This window comes from Pinus tabuliformis, chromosome 3_2 (assembly GCF_031772625.1).
Source record: "Pinus tabuliformis cultivar Carrire ecotype Pingquan chromosome 3_2, CPIR1, whole genome shotgun sequence".
Lineage (NCBI taxonomy): Eukaryota > Viridiplantae > Streptophyta > Pinopsida > Pinales > Pinaceae > Pinus > Pinus tabuliformis.
This window is the reverse complement of record NC_142302.1, coordinates 443,920,339-443,934,063: the sequence shown is the minus strand read 5'-3', so window position 1 is coordinate 443,934,063 and position 13,725 is coordinate 443,920,339.

The following is a 13,725-nucleotide window of genomic DNA, read 5'->3' as shown; positions in this document are numbered from 1 at the left end:
CCGGTTCTATATCGGCGGATGCATATATGTGTATAGCGCATCGAGCGATCGCCGATCGCCGACGAATTACCTTTGGGCGGAGGTGGATGCGATAGAAAAATCAACTGTGGTGAATTGCAGATTGGGTCTGTAACCTCATCGGGAGTCATCGGGTCCGCGTTATAATGTTTATGGTGGTGACGACCGATATCGAACCTGCCGATAGATTATAAAGGCACATATATATATTTATAAGTTCGGCATTTTGAAAAAGTGGGGTTTGGTATTGTTCCATATAATTATATATATGTGGGCACGGTTATAAAATGGGGGGTTTTATATGGTTTCCACGTATTTATGGCGGGTCACTCCCGATACACGTATTTATGATGAGTCACTCCCGATAGATGGATGATGGTGCTTGCGAGCTCTAAAGCTCGGGTGGTGGCTTCCGATGGGTGATTAAGAGTGCCGATAAAAAGGTGGCTTTGATTCCTCATATGTCCATGGTCATAAAAGGCTTAAAGCCTTAAGCGCTTCCGATAAAGCCTGTAGGTTGCTACCACAGGTCAAGGGCCAATTTTTATTTGAAAAGGGGATTTTGGGTAATACCCAAGACTACCTTTTCATCATTTTTGGTATCAGAGCAGAAGAGATAGTGTTTACAGTAAAGATGCCGCCAAGAAGAGGAATTGGTCGAGGGAGACCAGAACCAAATGTAGTTTTGATAGAAGAAGTGTGGAGTTTGCGTGCACGAATGGAGGCAATGGAGACAGCCCAAAGAAGAGCGCCTGACGAGGGAGCTGAGAGTCCTGCAGAAGAATCTGATACAGATGTGGAAGCAGAAGAAGAGAATGAAAATATCAAAATCCTGAAGATGCTGGCAAAGGTTGGAGGCAAACCTAAAGTGGAGATTCCTATGTATGAAGGGAGTTTGAATGCCGAGGAGCTCATGGATTGGATCAGATCCATAGATCAGTACTTCGATTATGAAGAGGTTGAAGAGAACAAGAAGGTAAAATTTGCAGTAACTAGATTGAAAGGTCATGCAGCCATCTGGTGGGATGAGGTACAGACATCAAGAACGAGAAAGGGGAAATCTAAGATCAAGCAGTGGGATAAAATGGTAAGTAAACTGAAAACCAAGTTTTTGCCGAAAGATTATCATTTGAATCTTTTTAGGCAGATGCAAAATCTGAAGCAAAAAGGAATGTCTGTTAAAGAATATACTGAAGAATTTTATAGATTAAGTATCAGAACAGGGCATGTAGAGGATGATTTGGAAAAAGTAGCTAGATATGTTAATGGGCTAAGGTATGAGATCCAAGATGAGATTGGTCTGTTAAGTCTGAAAATTGTTGAGGATGCCTATTAAGCAGGATTGAAGGCAGAAGAGAAGATATTAAGAAAACAAAGTCAAAGGAACAGAGGAAAGAGCTCAGCAAGAGGTAGAGGAGCTGGCCGATCTAGAGGAACACAGCATCAAATTGACATAGGGAGTTCAAGCAGCAGATCACCACAGATGGGTGAATCTAGTAGAGGGAGATTCGCGCCCAGAGGAAGAGGGCGAGGAAGAGATGTTAGGTGTTATACCTGTGGAGAATGGGGACATATGTCACGAGACTGTCCTCGTAACAAGTCAGCAAGCCAGAGGGGTGCAAATGTGGCTGAGGCAAAGCCGAAACCACCTCGACTTGTAGAAGAACCACCGGAATAAGGTGAAGCATTGCTGCTTAGAAGAACTTTGTTAAGATCAGAAAAGGAGATTGGAGAACCTGCGCAAAGGAAGAACTTGTTCAGGACTACGTGCAAGTCAAAGGGTAAGTGCTGTAAGGTTATAATTGATAGCGGGAGTACTGACAATCTTGTGTCTACAGAGATGGTGGAAAAGCTCAGATTAACAAGGAAAGCGCATCCCGCACCTTACAAAGTATCTTGGCTACAGAAGGGTCATCAAGTCATTGTGACAGAGCAGTGTAATGTGGAAATGCAGATCGGCACATACAAAGACGTGATCTTATGTGACATAATGCCCATGGATGTATGTCATGTGTTATTGGGAAGACCGTGGCAATTTGACAGGAAGGCGATTCATGATGGGAGAAGGAATACATATACTATAGAAAAGGATGGAGTTAAGCATACGTTGCTGCCAGTAAAGAATGATGTTGACAAAGAGCTGCCTGAAAATAGTATTATGTTGATGAGTGGCAAGGAACTGCTACAAGAGGTTGATAAAAGCGAAGAGGTGCATTTCGCTATCGTAGGAAGGCCAAAGGTAATTTTAACCTCCACCAATTTAAATGATTTGCCTGAAGAAATTCAATCTGTGTTAAATAGTTACATGGATATCATTGTGGATGAATTGCCAAATGAATTACCACCGAGTATAAGTCACCATATCGACTTAATACCAGGAGCAAGTCTACCTAATAAAGCTGCATATAGATTAACTCCTCAGGAAAATGTAGAGGTTGCAAGACAGGTTCAAGAGTTAATGGACAAGGGACTGATCCGAGAAAGTCTGAGTCCGTGTGCTGTGCCAATGGTGCTTAGTCCGAAAAAGGGAGGAGAATGGCGCATGTGCACCGATTCCAGAGCTATCAATAAGATAATAGTCAGGTATAGATTTCCTTTGCCCATAATGGATGATTTAATGGACTGTTTAAGTGGATCCAGGTATTTTACAAAGATAGATTTAAAAAGTGGGTATCATCAGATTAGAATTCGGGAAGGCGATGAATGGAAGACAGCATTCAAAACAAATAGTGGATTGTATGAGTGGTTAGTGATGCCTTTTGGGCTCACTAATGCGCCCAGCACATTCATGAGACTAATGAACGAGGTCCTGAAAGAATATACACGTAAATTTGTTGTTGTTTACCTTGATGATATTCTGGTTTTCAGAAAAAGTAAAGAGGAACATTTGGAACATTTGAAGTTAGTTTTGAAAACACTGCAGAAGGAAAAACTACTAATTAACTTGAAGAAATGTAGTTTCATGAAAGAGGAGCTGGTATATTTGGGGTTTGTGATTTCCAGAGAAGGTTTAAAAATGGATCCGGAAAAGGTACAAGCAATCAGAAACTGGCCTACTCCCAGGAGTGTATTCGAGGTAAGAAGTTTCCATGGACTTGCTAGTTTTTACAGGAAGTTTATAAAAGGGTTCAGTCAAGTTTGTGCACCAATCCTTGAGACAATCAGGGAGGTCAATCAGCCATTTCAATGGACAGAAGCAGCTGACAGGAATTTTAATTTGTTGAAAAGAAAGATAACAGAAAAGCCTATTCTAGCATTGCCAAATTTCGAGAAAGTCTTTCAAGTGGAAACTGATGCAAGTGGAGAAGCAATTGGGGCGGTGTTGAGCCAAGAGCAAAGACCACTAGCGTATTTCAGCGAGAAATTAAATGATGCGAAAAGGAGATATTCTTTGTATGACAAAGAATTCTACGCTATTGTGCAGGCGTTGAAAAAGTGGAGGCATTACTTACTGCCAAAGGAATTCATTTTATATTCAGATAATCATGCTTTGCAGTTCATTAATAATCAGCCAAAGTTAAATCAGAAGCATGCCAAGTGGGTAGAATTTCTACAAAGTTTCACTTTTGTAATAAAGCACAAAAGCGGTAAGTCTAATAAAGTGGCAGATGCATTGAGCAGGGTAAGTTTTCTTTTGCAAGAATTCAAAGTGGGTGTTGTAGGTTTTGATGAGATGATAGAAATGTATCATGATGATGAGGATTTTAGGGATATCTACACGACAGTGCAGAATCCAATGAGCCATAACAGAAGTCAATGGATGGACTACCTTATTCAAGGAGGCCTGTTATTTAAGAGCAACAAATTATGCATTCCTAAATGTTCAATGAGAGAAAACATCATTAAAGAAAAGCACAGTGGAGGATTGTCTGGTCATTTTGGACAAGACAAAACTTTCACTCAGGTGAATGCTTTTTATTATTGGCCTAAAATGCAAACTGATGTTAAAAAGTTTGTTGAGAAATGCAGGGTATGTCAGTATGCCAAAGGAAGGAGTCAAAATACAGGTCTATATCAGCCATTGCCCATACCAGATCGACCATGGGATGCAGTGAGTATGGACTTTGTTCTGGGTTTACCAAAAACTCAGAGAGGAAATGATTCTATATATGTTGTTGTAGACAGATTTTCAAAAATGGCCCATTTTATTGCTTGTAAGAAGACTAGTGATGCCACACAGATAGCCAATTTGTTCTTTTCTGAGATTGTAAGATTGCATGGTTTACCTGTGAGCATTGTATCAGATCGGGATACAAAATTTGTAGGGCATTTCTGGAGAACACTTTGGAAGAAGCTGGGAACTAAACTTAGTTTTAGTTCAGCCTACCATCCTCAGACCGATGGACAAACTGAAGTTGTGAACAAAAGCTTGGGAAATATATTAAGAACTCTGGTTCATCAGAATCCCAAATAGTGGGATTTGGCATTAGCTCGAGCTGAATTTGCTTACAATGATACACCAAACCGAAGCATAGGAATGAGTCCATTCCAGATTGTCTTTGGAATGCATCCGAGAGGAGTATATGAGCTCAGAGATTTGGGAAAACAGGAAGCCAGAAGTGCAAGTGCTGAAGATTTTGCTGAACAAATGCAAAAGCTACAAGAAGAAGTCAAAGATAAATTACAGGAAAGCAGCAGAAGATATAAACAGAGAGCAGATCTGAAAAGGAGAGAAAAAGAATTTCAAGTAGGAGATTTAGTCATGGCATATTTGAGGAAGGAGAGATTTCCTACAAGGACTTATAATAAACTGAAACTGAAGAAAATAGGACCCTGTAAAATCAAAAGGAAATTTTCAGCTAATGCATATGAGATTGAGCTACCAGAAGGGATCGGAATATCCCCCATTTTTAATATTGCAGACTTGTATCCATTCAGAGAGGCAGAAACAGAGTTGCAGAAAGAAGTCACAGGTGATGAAATTCAAACTGTGGATTGGGAGGAACAAGTACCAAAAGCATCTCAAAAAGAAGTTGAAGCTATTTTAGACCGAAGAGTATCTAAGAAAACCAGAGGGCAGACATATTTCCAATATCTAGTCAAGTGGAAGGAGCAGCCAGTGGAAGATTCCAGTTGGTTGACAACAACTGAACTACAGAAATATGGAGTGAGTCCTGAAGGTTTGAAGGACAAATCCTTTCTTCCCCGGGAGTCTGATGCAGGAGCATTGACATTAGCCAGCAATGTGGAGGATTGTCCACATGTTGTGGCTAATCACAGTAAATTTCATCGACTATTACCGAGAAGGATGACTTCTCAAATTGTTAGTTATTGTAATAAATAAGGCATTGTTTTATTTAGATTAGGGATAATATTTGTTAGCTTAGGTGTGCATGAGAGCTAAGAGATAGACGATTGCTGTTAGATCTCTTAAAAATAGAATATTGTTGCTAGAGATTGTTAGAGAAATTATTGAGTTAAAAGAGAGGACAAATGTGGAGAAGGGAGGAGGAGGCCTGGAGTGGAGCGAGAGCTCAAAGTGTGGTGGACTGTATTTGGTAATAGAGGTCATTTTATGGTGTAATCTGGCCAAGGCCGAGACCCTGTATTTTATGAATAAATCCAGTATTCTGTGCAGTGCTTTGTTTATTCGGCCCGTGGAGGCCTTGTGTGTTTGGTTGCCTTTTTAAAGTTCATGCAATTCGATCTGTCTGTGCGTTTATTCATAACCGTAAGCAATTTTGTGTTTAAAGCCAATCTGGGTTAACTAAAGTCCGTAAACGGAAAAGTCCATTTACATAGAGAATCGGCGCCAAAACCCTTAGCGGAGCACTGAACGGACTTGAAATAATATTAAGGTTTCCTTCGGAACTCATCGGGTCCATGTAGTTCCATCGCATCGGAACTTCGGCGAAATCCCATCGCATCGGAAACCTTAGAAATGAAAGTGGACGCGATATTTTATATATCGGGTTGAATTCCCAAGTCGGGTCCGGTTCTATATTGGCGGAACGATATCGCATCGGAAACCTTAGAAACGAAAGTGGACGCGATATTTTATATATCGGGTTGAATTCCCAAGTCGGGTCCGGTTCTATATCGGCGGATGCATATATGTGTATAGCGCATCGAGCGATCGCCGATCGCCAACGAATTACCTTTGGGCGGAGGCGGATGCGATAGAAAAATCAACTGTGGTGAATTGTAGATCGGGTCCGCAACCTCATCGGGGTCATCAGGTCCGCGATATAAAGTTTATGGTTGCGACGGCCGATATCGGACCTGCCGATAGATTATAAAGGCACATATATATATTTATAAGTCTGGCATTTTGGAAAAGAGGGGTTTGGTATTGTTCCATATAATTATATATATGTGGGCACGGTTATAAAACGGGGGGTTTTATATGGTTTCCACGTATTTATGGTGGGTCGCTCCCGATACACGTATTTATGATGGGTCGCTCCCGATAGATGGATGATGGTGCTTGCGAGCTCTAAAGCTCGAGTGGTGGCTTCCGATGGGTGATTAAGAGTGCCGATAAAAAGGTGGCTTTGATTCCTCATATGTCCATGGTCATAAAAGGCTTAAAGCCTTAAGCGCTTCCAATAAAGCCTGTAGGTTGCTACCACAGGTCAAGGGCCGATTTTTATTTGAAAAGGGGATTTTGGGTAATACCCAAGACTACCTTTTCATCACAGTGGAATTTAACATTTCAAAGGAAATGAAAACAAAAGGTTTAATGATGACATTAGAAAAAATATATGAAAAAACCTCAGCCTCAAATAAGGTATTTCTTATGAAGCATTTATTTAATATGAAGATGTCAGAAGGTGGATCTGTTGCTAATCATTTAAATGAATTTGACACGGTTAGCAGTCATTTAAGTTCTGTAGGGGTAAATTTTGATGATGAAGTTAGGGATCTATTGTTTCTGTGCTCATTTACAAAAATTTGGAATGGCTTATTCATGGATATTAGTAATTTTGTCTTTAGATCTAGTACTTTAAAGTTTGATGATGTTGTTGGTGTAATTCTTAGCGAGGAAACGCTAAGGAAAAGCTCATGTGAGACAATAGGTAATTCTTTGACTGGAAAAGACTAGAGGAAAAAAACTAGAGAGAGGAAAGAGCCTACGACATCGTAGTAAGTTAAGGAAAGGAAGATCCAAGTCCAGATAGGATATAGTGTGCTAGAAATGCGGGAAGAAAGGACACCTGAAGAAAGATTGCAAATCTTGGAAGGGAAAAGAAGGAGATGGACAACAAGAGAAAATTCATGAAGCAAATGTGACAGGTCATGTGTTGCATGATGCTTTGATTATTTCATTAGAGAATATTATTGATGCATAGGTGGTAGATTCAGGGGCCTCATTCCATGCCAAAATTGATAGGAAATATTTTCATGACTATGTTTAAGGACATTTTGGACAGATTCGTCTACAAGATGATAAACCATGTAAAATCGTTGGAATGGGTAAGATTTTTATAAAGAAACAAAATGGAAACCAATGGCTATTAAAGGAGGTAAGGAATGTTCCAGATCTAAATAAAAATCTGATTTCAATAGGGAAATTTGGAGGTGAAGGTTGTGTCACCACTTTTACAGAAAAAACTTGGAAGGTCACTAAAGGATATCTGGTAATAGCAAAAGGAGAAAAGGTTGGTAAACTGTATTTATGTAATGAAATTTATAATTATATTAATTATTTAACCTCCACAGGAGTAGATACAACACTCTGGAATTATAGGCTTAGGAACATGAGTGAGAAGGGGATGTAGATTCTTCAGTCAAGAAATTTGTTGGTAGGTTTAAAGCATGTTTATTTGGATTTCTGTGAAAATTTTGTTTATGGAAAACAAAAGAGAGTCGTATTTATCAGAGTTGGGAAGGAAAAGAAGAGAAAAAAAATAGACATTGTGCATAAAAATGTATGGGGACCTACTCAAGGATCATCTCTCAGTGGCTCTCGCTATTATGTTACTTTTATTGATGATGCAACTAGGAAAACTTGGATTTGTATTTAGAATAAATCTAATGTATTTGATACTTTCAAGAAATGGGAAGAATTGGTTGAGAATGAGATAAGAAAGAAGTTGAAGTGTCCCGGATCAAACAATGGAGGTGAATAATGTAGAAAAGAGTTTGATAACTACAATTTAGAGCATGGAATTTGTAGAGAGAAGACAGTTCTAGGAATACCACAGGGAACTGGTGTGTCAGAAAGGATGAACAAGACAATCATGGAGTGTGCAAGGTGCATGAGATTGCATGTAAGATTTACCTTAAAATTTTGGGCAGATGTGGTAGATATTGTTGTTTATCTAATAAACAGTGGGCCTTTAGATGGTGGTATTCCTTAGGAGGCCTGGACAGGTAAAAAGGTAAACTACTCATTCATAAAGGCTTTCAGTTTTGAAGCCTTTGTCCACATTAATAAAGAAAATACAAAAAATTTTGACGTAAAATTAAAGAAATGTACCTTTATTGGATATGGTGTTAATGATTTTGGCTATCGCTTATATGATTATGAAAATCACAAAATCATTAGGAGAAGAGATCTTATATTCAATGAAAAGGTCTTGTATAAGGATCGGATGCAGGAAAAAAAAAAGGAAAAGGAAAACAAATAATACACAGTTCTTGATGATATCATAGAAAAAGTATAGGTGCATGAAAATCATAATAATGAACAACCACAATAACACCAACAACCACAATAGTAGCATGCACTTCAAACACCTGAAAGTTGTGTTAGAAGATTTACCAGGATAAGTAGACCTCCTAAACGATACTCTACTTCATTATATTATTTATTGTTGATTGATTATGGTGAATCAAAAAGATTTGAAGAAGTAATGTAGGTAGAAACAAGAAAAAAGCGGGAGCAAGCCATAGAAGAAGAGTTAAATTCCTTGATTCATAACCAAACTTGGGACTTAGTCAAGTTTCCTATAGGTAAAACAACATTGCAAAATAAATGGGTTTATAGGTTGAAGGAAGAAGATGGAGGTAAACATAGGTATAATGGTAGACTTGTGGTGAAGGGGTTTGCATTAAAAAAGGTATAGACTTTGATGAAATTTTTTCTCCTATTGTTAAAATGACTTCAATCAGAACTATTTTAAGTCTAGTGGTAGCAGAAGATTTGCATCTTGAGCAGTTAGATGTAAAGACAACCTTTCTCTATGGGGATTTGGAGGAATAAATATATATGCAGTAGCCACAAGGGTATGAGGTCAAAGGGAAGGAAAAATTAGTGCGCAAATTCAATAAGAGCTTGTATGGCTTAAAACAGGCTCCAAGTGATCCAAAATGGATCCAAAACACCCTCTAAGTCTTCAAACATTCAAAACTATCGCCTGAGAAGAACCTTTTAAAAAGGCGGATTAAACTATCGGGAGGAAAAAACATGAAGAAAACAATGAAATAAGGCTTATCAGAGGTCAAAGGAATGACGCACAGGATCCGTCGGATCTGGCCAATCAACAATCCAGATCCGATCGGCATATCGCAATCAGCGGTGGCAGGCAGAGGATATCGGAGCCTATCATATGACAATTGCGATCACGATCAGCACGGGTCAATGAGGACCATTGATCAAGCGCGCAGATCGACGGCCTAGGTTAACTCGCGATATCACAATCGGCGATTACAGTGGAGCGCTTACAAACGACTTGGGGATCTATGCGATATGCGATTGCGATCAATCACATCGCAATATCACATTGGAGCTACACAAAGGAGTGGGGCTGATATAAATATGGCTTACGATAGCTGGACCCAATAGAGTTATAAATGATATTTGATATATTTTGAGATCCGGAAAACGACACTTTTCTGTGTATTTTGCATTTCCGCCAAATAAATGAAAAACAATGGAAATGCGAATAAAGTGATGAATCCGGACCCGAAAGGGTTTATACATGCCAATATATATATATATCTATATATATATATATATATATATATATATATATATATATATATATATATATATATATATATATATATATATATATATATATATATATATATATATATATATATATATATATATATTGAGTTCCGTAATGAGCGGATTTTGGGTGAGCCTTAGGCGGTAAGTGGTATTGGACAGGCTCCGCTCGATCCCATCCACTGGCCGACACGTGGCGTGAGAAAACCACCTTTTTGGATGGGTAATCTCCGTACACCTTTGCCGCCCGAAATGAATCTTAGCCATTGGATCAGGATCATGCGGATCAATGGTGGAGATGCGATAGCAATTAAAAGGCGAACCCGATGGAATATAGGGTGGAATTCATAATATTTGAAGTCTGACGAACAGTGATTTGGCGGATTTTTCCTGTGTTTTACAGTGTTTCTCTCTATAAATAGAAAATGTTATTTTTGGGGATTTCAAAGTCCCGATGGTCCCTTCCGTTGGAGAACAGGTGGCAACCTTCCCTGAAGACGTTATGCCATGATTGCTAACGCTCATAAGGGGATTCGAGCGGATAGAGGTCGGGAATCAGAGAGCTCGAGAAGGGGAAATGAATAGATAGTGCTGATTGGCTTTAAAGCCATAGAATGACAGAGACAGAGGGGAAGCAGTATTGAGACAGAGAGAAAATAGATACAGAGAGTGAAAGAAAGAGTTTGTGTACTCAGAGAGGCTTGAGGGATTCAAGCAAACTCCTGTTGTTTATATCTGTGTGTTGAGACTCAATTTGAGCTCACATTTTGTAAAACTCTACTCTTGAAGACATAATAGAGAGGTCACCACTGAAGGCTAGACTAGGAGATGTAGCCCAAGAGTTTTGGGTGAACTCCATATTAAACTTGTTGTGTTTATGTGTGTTTTTCTATTATGCTTCTCTAACTTCTCAATTGTCTATATTATTCGCAATCTTATCGATCCGTTGCACTAAGTAATATAGGAAAATCCATGCACATGAGTCTGTAATACCTTAAAAGTAATCTAAGATCTTATATTCAGATCAAGTGGTATCAGAGCTTTAGGTTTGCTAAGGTTAGACAAGCTTGTGCTGGATTGTTGAATGCTAACAAGATCAAAGCTCAAACTAAGAGAAGGAGAGCTTGTTGAGGCTAATCCAGAAATTGGAAGAGCCTATGCTCAGAGGAGAATGGCTGGAGAAGTCCCATTGGAATCAGAACCTCAATTCATGGACAGTTTCATGACCATGAGAGCCATGGTGGAAGAAATGTATCAAGAATTTAAGAAGGATCGAGGTGGAAGCACCTCAACACCCGAATAAGGCAAAGGAGTAGAGGAACCTCTTCTATTTGCCCATTCAGAAGGAAAAGGGAAAGGGGAAGAGCCTCCTCCATCAACTCCTCCTTCTAGCCCTGAAAAGAAAAAGAAGAAAACATCTTTGATTAAATTAGATGTAAAATTTGATTTGCCAATCTATGATGGAGAATTAAATGAAGAAAGGCTAGATAACTAGATTAGAAAAATTGATGTGTATTGCAGGGTACAAAACAATGATTCAGAAAGGAGTAAGATTCAGCTGGCTAGCCTTCACCTTGGAGGAACTGCCCTGGTGTGGTGGGAAGGTAGGACACAAGTTGATTTGAAGACGCATGGTAAAATTCTTTCTACCTGGATTGAATTTGTTTCTGCCCTTAAAAAACAATTCTATCCACTAGCTTATATGCAGAAAGCAATGATGAGTTGGCAAACTCTTCACCAATTAAAGGGGCAAAGTGTACAAAGCTATACCCAGGAATATAGAAAAAGAGATTTAATTCTAAGCATTTCTCTAGACTCACCTGAAACTTTGTTGAAGTATATAGGTGGTCTGCATAGCTATTTGAGGCACACCATTCTCATGTTTAACCCCACTATCATAGATGAGGTATTCATTCAGGCTACACATCTAGAGGCTAGAGGCAAGAATGTGAACCCAGAGATTGGGGGATCATCAAAACCCACTGCAAGCAAGAACAAGGAAAAGAAGAAGCTGAGATGGAAAGAGAGGAAGGCAAACACTGTATAGAAAGACAAACCTTCATGCACTCACTACAAGAAGGATGGACACGATGATGAACATTGTTGGTCTTTTCATCCAGAGTTAAAGCCAAAAAAGTTCAGTGGTAAGAAGAAGAAGATTGTTGCTGCTATTCAGAAAGATTTGGGGTTAGACTCAGGTGATGAAACAACAGTCAGAGCTACAGGTATAAAAGGTAAAAATTCTGAAGCATCTACTAGTAATTCTGCACAATCTATTGATAATGAAGAAAATGAGACGAAAGGACATGAGCTTTTTCATATTAGAGTTATTTCCAAGCATCAAAATATTGATACTTTATTTAATAGTGGATCACAAGTAAACTTGATTTCTGAAGCAATTGTAAAGAAGTTGGGATTACTAACCACACCTCACAAGAAGCCATATCCATTAGGTTGGGTACGTGATAAAGCAAAGCTACAAGTGACTAGACAATGTAAACTTAGGTTTGCATTTGGGTCAACATTTTTAGATGAGGTTGAGTTAGATATAGTTCCCTTGGATATATGCAGTATTGTTTTAGGAATTCCTTACTTGTATGATAGAAAAGCCATTTTCTATAGAGCTGAAAATAAGTATCAACTCACCAAAGATGGAATAGAATATATTGTAAGAGCTCATAAACTCAAAAATAATTACACTCTCATAAACTCAGGGCAGATGAAAAGAATTGTAAATTCATGCAAGCAATTTTTACTAATGGTTGTAAAGGAAAATAACCTTGACAAAACCAATATATTTGAGGGTTGTGATGCTAAACAGAAAGCTGATTTAGAAAAAGTTGTTTTAGAATATGATATCCTATTTCAAGAACCTAAAGGTCTGCCACCCAAAAGGGAAATAGTACATGATATTCATTTGCAACAAGATGCTCCATTGCCTAACATTGGAATGTACAAGTTATCCGTTTTAGAGAATGCAGAGATCAAGAAGCAGGTACAGGAGCTACTCGAAAAAGGGTTCATAAGGCCAAGCACATCACCATGTAGATCTCCAATCATGTTGGTGAGAAAGAAAGATGGTTTGTGGAGGATGTGCATTGATTACAGAGCACTGAATAAAATAACGATCAAGAATCATTATCCCCTTCCTTGCCTTGATGATCTATTAGATTGGCTGAAAGAGGTAGTTTACTTTTCCAAGTTGGACTTGTGTAGTGGTTGTCATCAGGTCAGAGTAGCAGAAAAAGATGCATGGAAGACTGCTTTCAAAACAAAGCAAGGGTTGTATGAATGGCTAGTTATGCCTTTTGGCTTAACTAATGCTCATGCCACTTTCATGAGAGTTATGAATAATGTACTTAGACCTTTTATTGACGATTTTGTAATTGTATATTTAGATGACATTCTTGTTTTCAGTAAAACATGGGAAGAACATTTGAAGCATGTAAAGCAAACTTTAGATGTTTTGAAAAGAGAAAATATCTATGTGAAATTGTCAAAATGTGAATTCAACAAAACAACTTTAAATTATTTGGGTCATATTGTAGGGGGTGGTGAATTGAAGATAGATCCCTCTAAGGTTGAAGTCATTGTGAACTAGCCTAAACCCAAATCTACTACAGAAGTTAGGAGTTTCCTAGGAGTAGCACAATATTGGAGAAAGTTTATTGCTAACTTTTCCTTGATTGCGGCTCCCTTACATGCTTTAATAGGATTGAATAAGGTGTTTCAATGGGGAGGAAAATAGCAGAAAGCCTTCGACACCTTAAAGAAAAAATTAGTACAGCACCAGTACTAGCATTGCCAGA